This window comes from Hypanus sabinus, unplaced genomic scaffold (genome assembly GCF_030144855.1).
Source record: "Hypanus sabinus isolate sHypSab1 unplaced genomic scaffold, sHypSab1.hap1 scaffold_713, whole genome shotgun sequence".
Lineage (NCBI taxonomy): Eukaryota > Metazoa > Chordata > Chondrichthyes > Myliobatiformes > Dasyatidae > Hypanus > Hypanus sabinus.
In genome coordinates this window covers 131,051-141,676 of record NW_026781565.1, presented here as the reverse complement: position 1 = coordinate 141,676, position 10,626 = coordinate 131,051, and the positions used below count along the sequence as shown (strand labels likewise).

Below are 10,626 nucleotides of genomic sequence, written 5' to 3'. Positions count from 1 at the left end.
GAGTCTATACGTCCTCCCAGAGTCCGGAGGAGTACCGGGTAGGTTAATTGGTCATTGTACATACGTGCTAAAACCTTAGGCACATTGATATAGCTAGGATGCCCTAGACTTCTGCATAGTACTGTAGTATTTTTATGTATCGCACTGGACTGCTGCCACAAAAAAATAAATTTCATGGCATATGTGAGTGATGATAAACCTGATTCTGATATGGGTCTCTGTTGTTGACTGAGAGGTGAAAGGGGGCGGGGAGAGGGAGGGGGGAAAGGAGAAGGGAGAGGGAAGCATCAGAGAGACAAATAGACCAATTGTTTGGAATCAAGTGACCTTGTCTGTTGTCTCAGGGCCGGGTGAGTCTGCACCCAGTCCTGGCACTCCTCCTCTGCCACCTGTCCCACACCCCTCCCATCGCGCTCAGCCCTTGCCATTCCCAACATCCTTTGCTCTCTCTGGATTTACAAACTCGCTCTCCATTCCACATGGACAAACACGGCACTCTGCAAAAGTCTTGACCATCCTAGCCATATTTATGTGCCTAAGACTTTTGCACAGTGCCGTAAATTATCCCATGATTATGTTAGGGTTAATCGGATTTGTTGGGGGCTGTACAGGACGGCTCAAAGGGTAGGAAGGGCCTTCTCCGGGCGGAATCTCTGCAAGTCCCTTTGGTAATATCACAGTCATTACACGCTAGATGTAATGATGATTACAAGCCTGTTCTCCATTGCGATACTGGCTGTGCACTGAATGGAGTATCAAATGATAAACAGGCACGTAAGTGTGAAACCCACTCTGGCTCTCTGCCCCAACATGGAGCCGTGGGATCAGCTCCCCACCTCAGGGAGCGGGTGATGGACGCATGCCAGCTTCCCGCCGGCACTTTGCTGTCAACGGCACCTGCTGCTCAATGGCACCTCGAGTGAGGCAGACCTCGTGGGAGACCTTTCCCCTTACCGCACACCCTCTACTGACGCAATCGCAGACGGGAACCGTCTACATTTTGCCACAGCCATCATCAAAGATCCCCACCACCCGGGCCAGGCCATCTTCTCACAGCTCCCGTCGGGCAGGAGGTACAGAAGCCTGGAGCCCCACACCACCAGGGTCAGGAACAGCGACTTCCCGTCAACCGTTCGGTTCCTGAACCGACCGGCACAACCCCAATCAACAACAGAACACTACAGACTGCCTCTTGCACTAGCATGGACTTGTCTCTGGATGTGAGTTTGTTCATTTGCACAGTCACTCTTCACTGTCCCGTAGAGTTGGTGTGTTCTGTGCATAGTCTGGACATATAAGCTCATGGTGCAAGCAAGTTTATCACCTGTAGCCGCACCTCATCGTACCTGTGCACAAGACACTGAACTCAGCTACAGGGAGCACTGTCGCAGGAAAGCAGCGTCCATCGTCAGGGCCCCCCAACGCCCAGACCCAGGCCACGCTCTCTTCTTGCTGCAGCCATCAGGAAACGAGGTACAGGAACCTCAGGACTCGCACCACCAGTTATTACCCCTCAGCCATCAGGCTCAGGGTCCAGAGGAAATAACTTCACTCTCCCCAAAGCTGAACTGTTTGGAGTTACTGACTTCATCTCCTGTTCTCAATATTTATTGCTTATTCATTTATTATTATTTTGTTTTATTTCTTTCTTTGTATTTATTGCGAATGCCTGCAAGAAAATGAACCTCAGGGATGTATATTCTAACTATATGAACTTTGACTCAGGGTGGCAGAGATTGTGGCCAGAATGGCCACACTGCTAGCCCCCCCACCCAGTACTGCAAACCCTTCTGATGGACTGTGAACATCATTTACAATGTGTCACACCTGCTCATTTTACAAAGATATCCCTCTGATAGTTTCAGTTTAACCCCAAAGATTTACACCCCTACTTAACGAATGATATTGCTATATTGGTAATTGGACAAAGACTCCAGGGTCAAACACAGAGCGAATCTCTCTCCACACCATCCCATCACACACTCCCGGGGTCAGACACAGAGTGAAACTCCCTCTACACCGTCCCATCACACACTCCCGGGGTCAGACACAGAGTGAAACTCCCTCCACACCGTCCCATCACACACTCACGGGGTCAGACACACAGTGAAACTCCCTCCACACTGTCACATCACACACTCCCGGGGTCAGACACAGAGTGAAGCTCCCTCCACACCGTCCCATCACACACTCCCGGGGTCAGACACAGAGTGAAACTCCCTCCACACCGTCCCATCACACACTCCCGGGGTCAGACACAGAGTGAAACTCCCTCCACACTGTCCCATCACACACTCCTGGGGTCAGGCACAGAGTGAAACTCCCTCTACACTGTCCTATCACACACTCCCGGGGTCAGACACAGAGTGAAGCTCCTTCTACACTGTCCCATCACACACTCCCAGGGTCAGACACAGAGTGAAACTCCCTCAACACCGTCCCATCACACACTCCCGGGGTCAGACACAGAGTGAAACTCCCTCTACACCGTCCCATCACACACTCCCGGGGTCAGACACAGAGTGAAGCTCCCTCCACACCATCCCATCACACACTCCCGGGGTCAGACACAGAGTGAAACTCCCTCCACACTGTCCCATCACACACTCCCGGGGTCAGACACAGAGTGAAACTCCCTCCACACTGTCCCATCACACACTCCCGGGGTCAGACACAGAGTGAAACTCCCTCTACACTGTCCCATCACACACCCCCGGGGTCAGACACAGTGTGAAACTCCCTCCACACTGTCACATCACACACTCCCGGGGTCAGACACAGAGTGAAGCTCCCTCCACACCATCCCATCACACACTCCCGGGGTCAGACACAGAGTGAAACTCCCTCTACACTGTCCCATCACACACTCCCGGGGTCAGACACAGAGTGAAACTCCCTCTACACTTATTGATCCCAAAGGAAAGGACAGTGTCACAGTAGCATTACAAGTGCACAAATTTACAAATAATTGAACAGAAGAAAGAATAAAAAATAAGTTACTACAAACAATCTAACAGGAGGGTGGTCATCACTTCCCCGGCTACCGATTGACTGAATCTGAATCTGTAATGGCCGAGGGTAGCACTCTGGAGCAGTGCAGTTGTCTCAGTCTATTACTAAAGTGCTCCTCTGTTCAGCCAAGGTGGTGTGCAGAGGGTGAGAAACATTGTCCAGAATTGCCAGGGTTTTCCACAGGGTCCTTTGTTCTACCACAGTCTCCAGTGTGTCCAGTTTGACTCCTATAACAGAGCCAGCCTTTCTAACCAGTTTATGAGCCTGCTGGCATCACCCGTGTTGGTGTCATTGCCACAGCGTAACGCCGTGTAGAAGATTGTCCTGGTGACAACAGACTGGTAGAACGTGTGAAGGGGAGGCCTGCAAACTGCAAAGGACCTCACTCTCCTCTGGAAGTCGAGGCGACTCTGGCCCTCCTTGTACACAGCCTCTGTGTTGCTTCTCCACTCGAGTCTGTCACCCAGGTGCACCCCTGGTACTTGTAGGTCCTCACCACATCCTCACCATCAATAGTAACGGGGAGCAACGCAGGCTCGGTCTTCCTAAAGTCCATCACCATCTCCTTTGTCTTACTGATGTTGAACTGCAGATGATTCAGCTTGCACCATTTGACAAGGTCCTCCACCAGGGCCCTGTATTCATCCTCCTGTCCTCCCTTTATACACCCAACTATTGCTGAGCCAGCAGAGAATTTCATGCAGAAGATGTGACTCAGAGTTATATTTAAAGTCTGATGTAAACATGGTAAACAGGAAGGGAGCCAATGCAGTCAGTCCCCTTTCAGTCCCCAGTACTGCTCACAGCCACGTCTGGCACACAATTCTGAAGCCACGCAAACTGCAGTCTGCCGGTCTGGTAGTCCGTTATCCAGGACACAATGGAAGTGCCGATCAGCTGCCCCCCACCTCCTGCAATGAGGGATGGATGGTATTAAAGGCACTTGAGAAATCAAAAAACACAGTCCTCACAGTGCTGCCCTGCTTATCGAAATGGGAGTCGGCTCTGTTCAGTAGGTAGTTGACAACATAGTCAACTCCAATGTGCACCTGGTAGGCAAACTGTAGGGGATCGAGTGTTGATCTGACCAGGGGTCGGAAATGAGCCAGGACCACCCCCTCTGGAGTCTTCATGATGTGTGAGGTCAGGGCCACTGACGGTAGGCACTCAAGACTTTCGGTTGGCCCTTCTTGGGTATTGGGACCACACATGGTGTTTTCCATACAGTCGGGACCCTCCCCAGGCTGAGACTCAGATTGAAAATGCGCTAGAGAACTCCACAATACTGTTATAAATCTGTGGCATTTCTATTGTAGTTGTGAGTTTTACAGCCTGTGACTTTTTAAGTGCGCACGAACTTCAAACCGGGAGAGTAATGTTGAGGTGAAGGGCCTACCCAGGGAATCCTGAGTCTCGAATTGAGGTCATTACTTCCAGCAAATGCAGTTATATCAAAAAAAAACCTATTGCAATTTACAGCTGGCATGTCTAATATTTTATTGCATTTATAAAAATAGCAATAGCTGGGCTGTGCGTGGGGCTTGGAGTGTTGTTAACTACTGCGCAGAGGACCGTCGGCCTGGTGTTGGAGGATACAGAGCGCCTTAAATTCTTTTCAAATGTCAAACGCTCCCAGAGGCAAGAGAAAGGGGCCAAGAACTACAGTGGATATAATGCCTTGTCAGAACGTGGCTCCCTGGTTACCTACCCAACATGCTTGGCGGCAGTAACCAGGAAGAGACAGATCTCTCAGGCTCTGCAACTCCCAGTAGGCCCCGACTAACAATATTGCGCCTACAATCTTTCTTTCCTGCTAAAAAGAGAAGGAGGCCACAATTGGTTGACTTAATGAATCAATTAATCAAGCAAACACAAGGTGCAAAGAAATCTAGATTCACTGACAACTGCCTTCCTTCATTAGACCTGGCACTGATATGGATCTCTGTTTAATATAAAAAGATTTGAGAATTTATGATGTGGTTGTAACTCCGATCCCCTGTTGGGCAGTGAAGAGAAGTGAGTTCATGAATATTAAATCCAGTTTCTCAGAGGACACAAGGCACAAATGTCCATAGTAACACAGGGAAAGTAACAAAGAGAAAGACTCCTCCTTTCTCTTATTGCTTCAATCAGTCTGAGCAAGTAGGTGTGCTTGAGGCCTCTACCCGAGGAAAGCACAAAGGATAAAGTTCCCTCTACACCATCCCATCACACACTCCCAAAAGGAACACGCGCAGTCCACAGCGGCATTGGAGGAGTTTCGAGACCGTTGGGCTCCCCGGGGTGTAAATGCCATCGTGGATAGGGATGGCAACATTCTGGTGTAATGTCTATTGTCTATTTGTAGTGCAGTAATTGTGTTTGCGACTGTTTTGTATATATTGTATAGCACCGAAATTTGTAATAAAGGATTTTGTAATAAAAAAAAAGGGTCAGACACAGAGTGAAACTCCCTCTACACTGTCCCATCACACACTCCCGGGGTCAGACACAGAGTGAAACTCCCTCTACACCGTCCCATCACACACTCCCAGGGTCAGACACAGAGTGAAACTCCCTCCACACCGTCCCATCACACACTCCCGGGGTCAGACACAGAGTGAAACTCCCTCCACACTGTCCCATCACACACTCCCGGGGTCAGACACAGAGTGAAACTCCCTCTACACCGTCCCATCACACACTCCCGGGGTCAGACACAGAGTGAAACTCCCTCCACACCGTCCCATCACACACTCCCAGGGTCAGACACAGAGTGAAACTCCCTCCACACCGTCCCATCACACACTCCCGGTGTCAGACACAGAGTGAATCTCCCTCCACACCGTCCCATCACACACTCCCGGTGCCAGACTCAGAGTGAAACTCCCACTACACCATCCCATCACACACTCCCGGTGCCAGACACAGAGTGAAACTCCCTCCACACCGTCCCATCACACACTCCCAGGGTCAGACACAGAGTGAAACTCCCTCTACACCGTCCCATCACACACTCCCAGGGTCAGACACAGAGTGAAACTCCCTCCACACCGTCCCATCACACACTCCCAGGGTCAGACACAGAGTGAAACTCCCTCCACACCGTCCCATCACACACTCCCAGGGTCAGACACAGAGTGAAGCTCCCTCCACACTGTCCCATCACACACTCCCGGGGTCAGACACAGAGTGAAACTCCCTCCACACCGTCCCATCACACACTCCCGGGGTCAGACACAGAGTGAAACTCCCTCCACACCGTCCCATCACACACTCCCGGGGTCCGACACAGAGTGAAACTCCCTCCACACCGTCCCATCACACACTCCCGGGGTCAGACACAGAGTGAAGCTCCCTCCACACTGTCCCATCACACACTCCCGGGGTCAGACACAGAGTGAAGCTCCCTCCACACTGTCCCATCACACACTCCCGGGGTCAGACACAGAGTGAAGCTCCCTCCACACTGTCCCATCACACACCCAGGGTCAGACACAGAGTGAAGCTCCCTCCACACTGTCCCATCACACACCCAGGGTCAGACACAGAGTGAAGCTCCCTCCACACTGTCCCATCACACACTCCCAGGGTCAGACACAGAGTGAAGCTCCCTCCACACTGTCCCATCACACACTCCCAGGGTCAGACACAGAGTGAAACTCCCTCCACACCGTCCCATCACACACTCCCGGGGTCAGACACAGAGTGAAATTCCCTCTACACCGTCCCATCACACACTCCCGGGGTCAGACACAGAGTGAAACTCCCTCCACACCGTCCCATCACACACTCCCGGGGTCAGGCACAGAGTGAAACTCCCTCCACACCGTCCCATCACACACTCCCGGGGTCAGACACAGAGAGAAACTCCCTCCACACTGTCCCATCACACACTCCCGGGGTCAGACACAGAGTGAAACTCCTTCCACACTGTCTCATCACACACTCCCAGGGTCAGACACAGAGTGAAACTCCCTCCACTCCGTCCCATCACACACTCCCGGGGTCAGGCACAGAGTGAAACTCCCTCCACACCGTCCCATCACACACTCCCGGGGTCAGACACAGAGAGAAACTCCCTCCACACTGTCCCATCACACACTCCCGGGGTCAGGCACAGAGTGAAGCTCCCTCTACACCGTCCCATCACACACTCCCGGGGTCAGACACCGAGTGAAGCTCCCTCCACACCGTCCCATCACACACTCCCGGGGTCAGACACAGAGTGAAACTCCCTCCACACCGTCTCGTCACACACTCCCGCGGTCAGACACAGAGTGAAACTCCCTCCACACCGTCTCATCACACACTCCCGGGGTCAGACACAGAGTGAAACTCCCTCCATACTGTTCCATCACACACTCCCGGGGTCAGACACAGAGTGAAACTCCCTCCATACTGTCCCATCACACACTCCCAGGGTCAGACACAGAGTGAAACTCCCTCCACACCGTCCCATCACACACTCCCAGGGTCAGACACAGAGTGAAACTCCCTCCACACCGTCCCATCACACACTCCCGGGGTCAGACACCGAGTGAAGCTCCCTCCACACCGTCCCATCACACACTCCCGGGGTCAGACACAGAGTGAAGCTCCCTCTACACTGTCCCATCACACACTCCCGGGGTCAGACACAGAGTGAAGCTCCCTCTACACCGTCCCATCACACACTCCCGGGGTCAGACACCGAGTGAAGCTCTCTCCACACCGTCCCATCACACACTCCCGGGGTCAGACACCGAGTGAAGCTCCCTCCACACCGTTCCATCACACACTCCCGGGGTCAGACACAGAGTGAAGCTCCCTCCACACCGTCCCATCACACACTCCCGGGGTCAGACACAGAGTGAAGCTCCCTCCACACCGTCCCATCACACACTCCCGGGGTCAGACACAGAGTGAAACTCCCTCCTCAGCGTCCCATCACACACTCCCGGGGAGAGACACAGAGTGAAGCTCCCTCTAAATGGCCGTGTGTGTGTATGAGTGTGTTTTAGTGAACTTGTATATTCTTCCCGTGACCATGTGGGACTATTGGCAGTGGGCCAGGACAGGATTGGAAAGGGTGGGATTTGGATTGGATTCTGGATTGGAAAGGGTGGGATTTGGATTGGATTCTGGATTCGAAAGGGTGGGATTTGGATTGGATTCTGGATTGGAAAGGGTGGGATTTGGACTGGATTCTGGACTGGAAAGGGTATGATTCGGATTGGATTCTGGACTGGAAAGGGTGGGATTTGGATTGGATTCTGGACTGGAAAGGGTGGGATTTGGATTGGATTCTGGATTGGAAAGGATGGGATTTGGATTGGATTCTGGATTGGAAAGGATGGGATTTGGATTGGATTCTGGACTGGAAAGGGTGGGATTTGGATTGGATTCTGGACTGGAAAGGGTGGGATTTGGATTGGATTCTGGACTGGAAAGGGTGGGATTTGGATTGGATTCTGGATTGGAAAGGGTGGGATTTGGATTGGATTCTGGATTGGAAAGGGTGGGATTTGGATTGGATTCTGGATTGGAAAGGGTGGGATTTGGACTGGATTCTGGACTGGAAAGGGTGGGATTTGGACTGGATTCTGGACTGGAAAGGGTGGGATTTGGACTGGATTCTGGACTGGAAAGGGTGGGATTTGGACTGGATTCTGGATTGGAAAGCCAGAAGAAGGTCGCAGGAGTATAAACTGGCAGGTGATTGGTGAAACCAGGTGAATGGATGAGGAAGGGTGGATGAAGTAAGAAGCTGGGAGATAATAGCCGGAAGTTGTAAAAGGCTGAAGAAGAAGTAATCTGATAGGAGAGGAGAGGGGACCTGGGGGTGGAGGGATGCCGGAGGTGAAGGGTAAAGGGCAGGTGAGGAGAAGAGAAAGGGTGAGAGGAGAACCAATTGGGAATGGAAAAAGAGAGAATTGTGTGGGGGTGGGGGTGCTAGTGATGTAAGCAACATTCACAAGTAAAACATAAATTATATACAATTTTAACAAGAAAGAGCACAATTAGAACAATTATCTGTGGAGGGAAGCTGATAATAGGAAGAGACTGACCCGGAAACATTGACTCTCTGTCTCCCTCCACAGATGCCGCCTGACCTACTGAGTTTCCCCAACTCCTTGTTGTTTGGATTCTTCTCCACCCCCACGTATCACAGGACTTTCTTTTCGGGGGAAGGAGGGCTACACTGAAAGCTCAAAGTCAATTTATTATCAAAGTATGTAGACGTCACCTGGAGATTCATTTTCTTGCAGGCATTCCCAGTGGAGCAGAGAAATTCAATAGAGCCTGTAAGAAAACTACACACAAAGACAGGCAAACAATCAATGTGCAAAGAAAGATACAAAAAGAAAACAAACAAGTAAACAATTCAAGAAGCTGAGTTGCAGAGTCGTTGAAAGTGAGTCTATAGGTTGTGGAGTTGGTTCAGCACCCAGGTGAGTGTAATTATCTACACTGGCTCGGATCCCGATGGTTGATGGCTTCAGGATCCCGGATCCTGAAGCCGGTGGTGTCTTTTCCGATGGCAGTAGCAAGAAGAGAGCTTGGCCCGGATAGCGGGGGTTCTTGATGATGGAGTATTGGTTGACCGGCGGGGGAGAAAGTCGGCAGCTTTCTTTCCTGGGCTTTAACGCATCAGATGAGAAGTCCCGGGCTCAGCACACAGACGCAATCACAGGAACACATGTCGGTATCTTCCCTGTCGTGGGAGGTTAAAGATCTTTAGCTTGTCACCGGACCCGCTAACAAACCACTAGAGATGTACTGTTGAAAGTATCCTGACTGGTTGCAACACAGTCTGGTACGGGGCACTTTAAACGTGCGAGAGAGGAGTGGACTCTGCCCAATACATCACGGGCTCATCCCTCCCCACCATCGGTCGTATCTGCGGGTGACACTGCCTCAAAAAGTCAACATCCATCATCAAAGATGCCCACCATCCGGGCCAGGCCATCTTCTCTCAGCTCCCGTCGGGCAGGAGGTACAGGAGCCTGAAGTCCCACCCCACCAGGGTCAGGAACAGCGACTTCCCCTCTACCGTTCAGTTCCTGACCCGACCGGCACAACCCCGGTCACCACCTCACTAACACTCTGAGCACTTTGCACTAAAATAGACTTTTTTGGCCAAATTGTGTTCTTTCTTGTCAGAGTTGAGTATAATTTACATTAATTTATGTTTTTCTTGTGAACGCTACTTATACCATGTAGTCAGAATCAGAATTAGGGTTATTATCACTGATATATGTTGTAAGATTTGTTGTTTTGAGGCAGCAGTTCAGTGCAATGCATAAAATATTACGTTACAGTAGGGAAAATATAAAAAAATAAGCAGAAGAATCAGAATCAGTTTATTCTCATCGGCCTGAGACGTGAAATTTGTTAACTTAGCAGCAGCAGTGCAAAATAGGGAGTTTGGAACAATGGAGATGTTCTCCTTCTTCAAAGAAAGGGGCTTCCCTTCCTCCACCATCAACACTGTCCTCCTCAATATCTCTTCCATTTCACACACGTCTGCCCTCACTCCATCCTCCCACCACCCCGCCAGGGATAGGGCGGTCCTCTCCAGCTACCCCCCAGAACATAATTCTCCATAACTTCCACCATCTCCAATGGGTTCCCACCACCAAGCACATCTTC

At 51.2% G+C, this 10,626-nt stretch overlaps 1 pseudogene; it reads left to right on the top strand.

Annotated features, from left to right (window-relative positions):
* The first annotated feature begins 8,020 nt into the window (after positions 1 to 8,020).
* Positions 8,021 to 8,954, top strand: LOC132389939 (heterogeneous nuclear ribonucleoprotein M-like; annotated as a pseudogene).
* Positions 8,955 to 10,626: the final 1,672 nt, after the last annotated feature.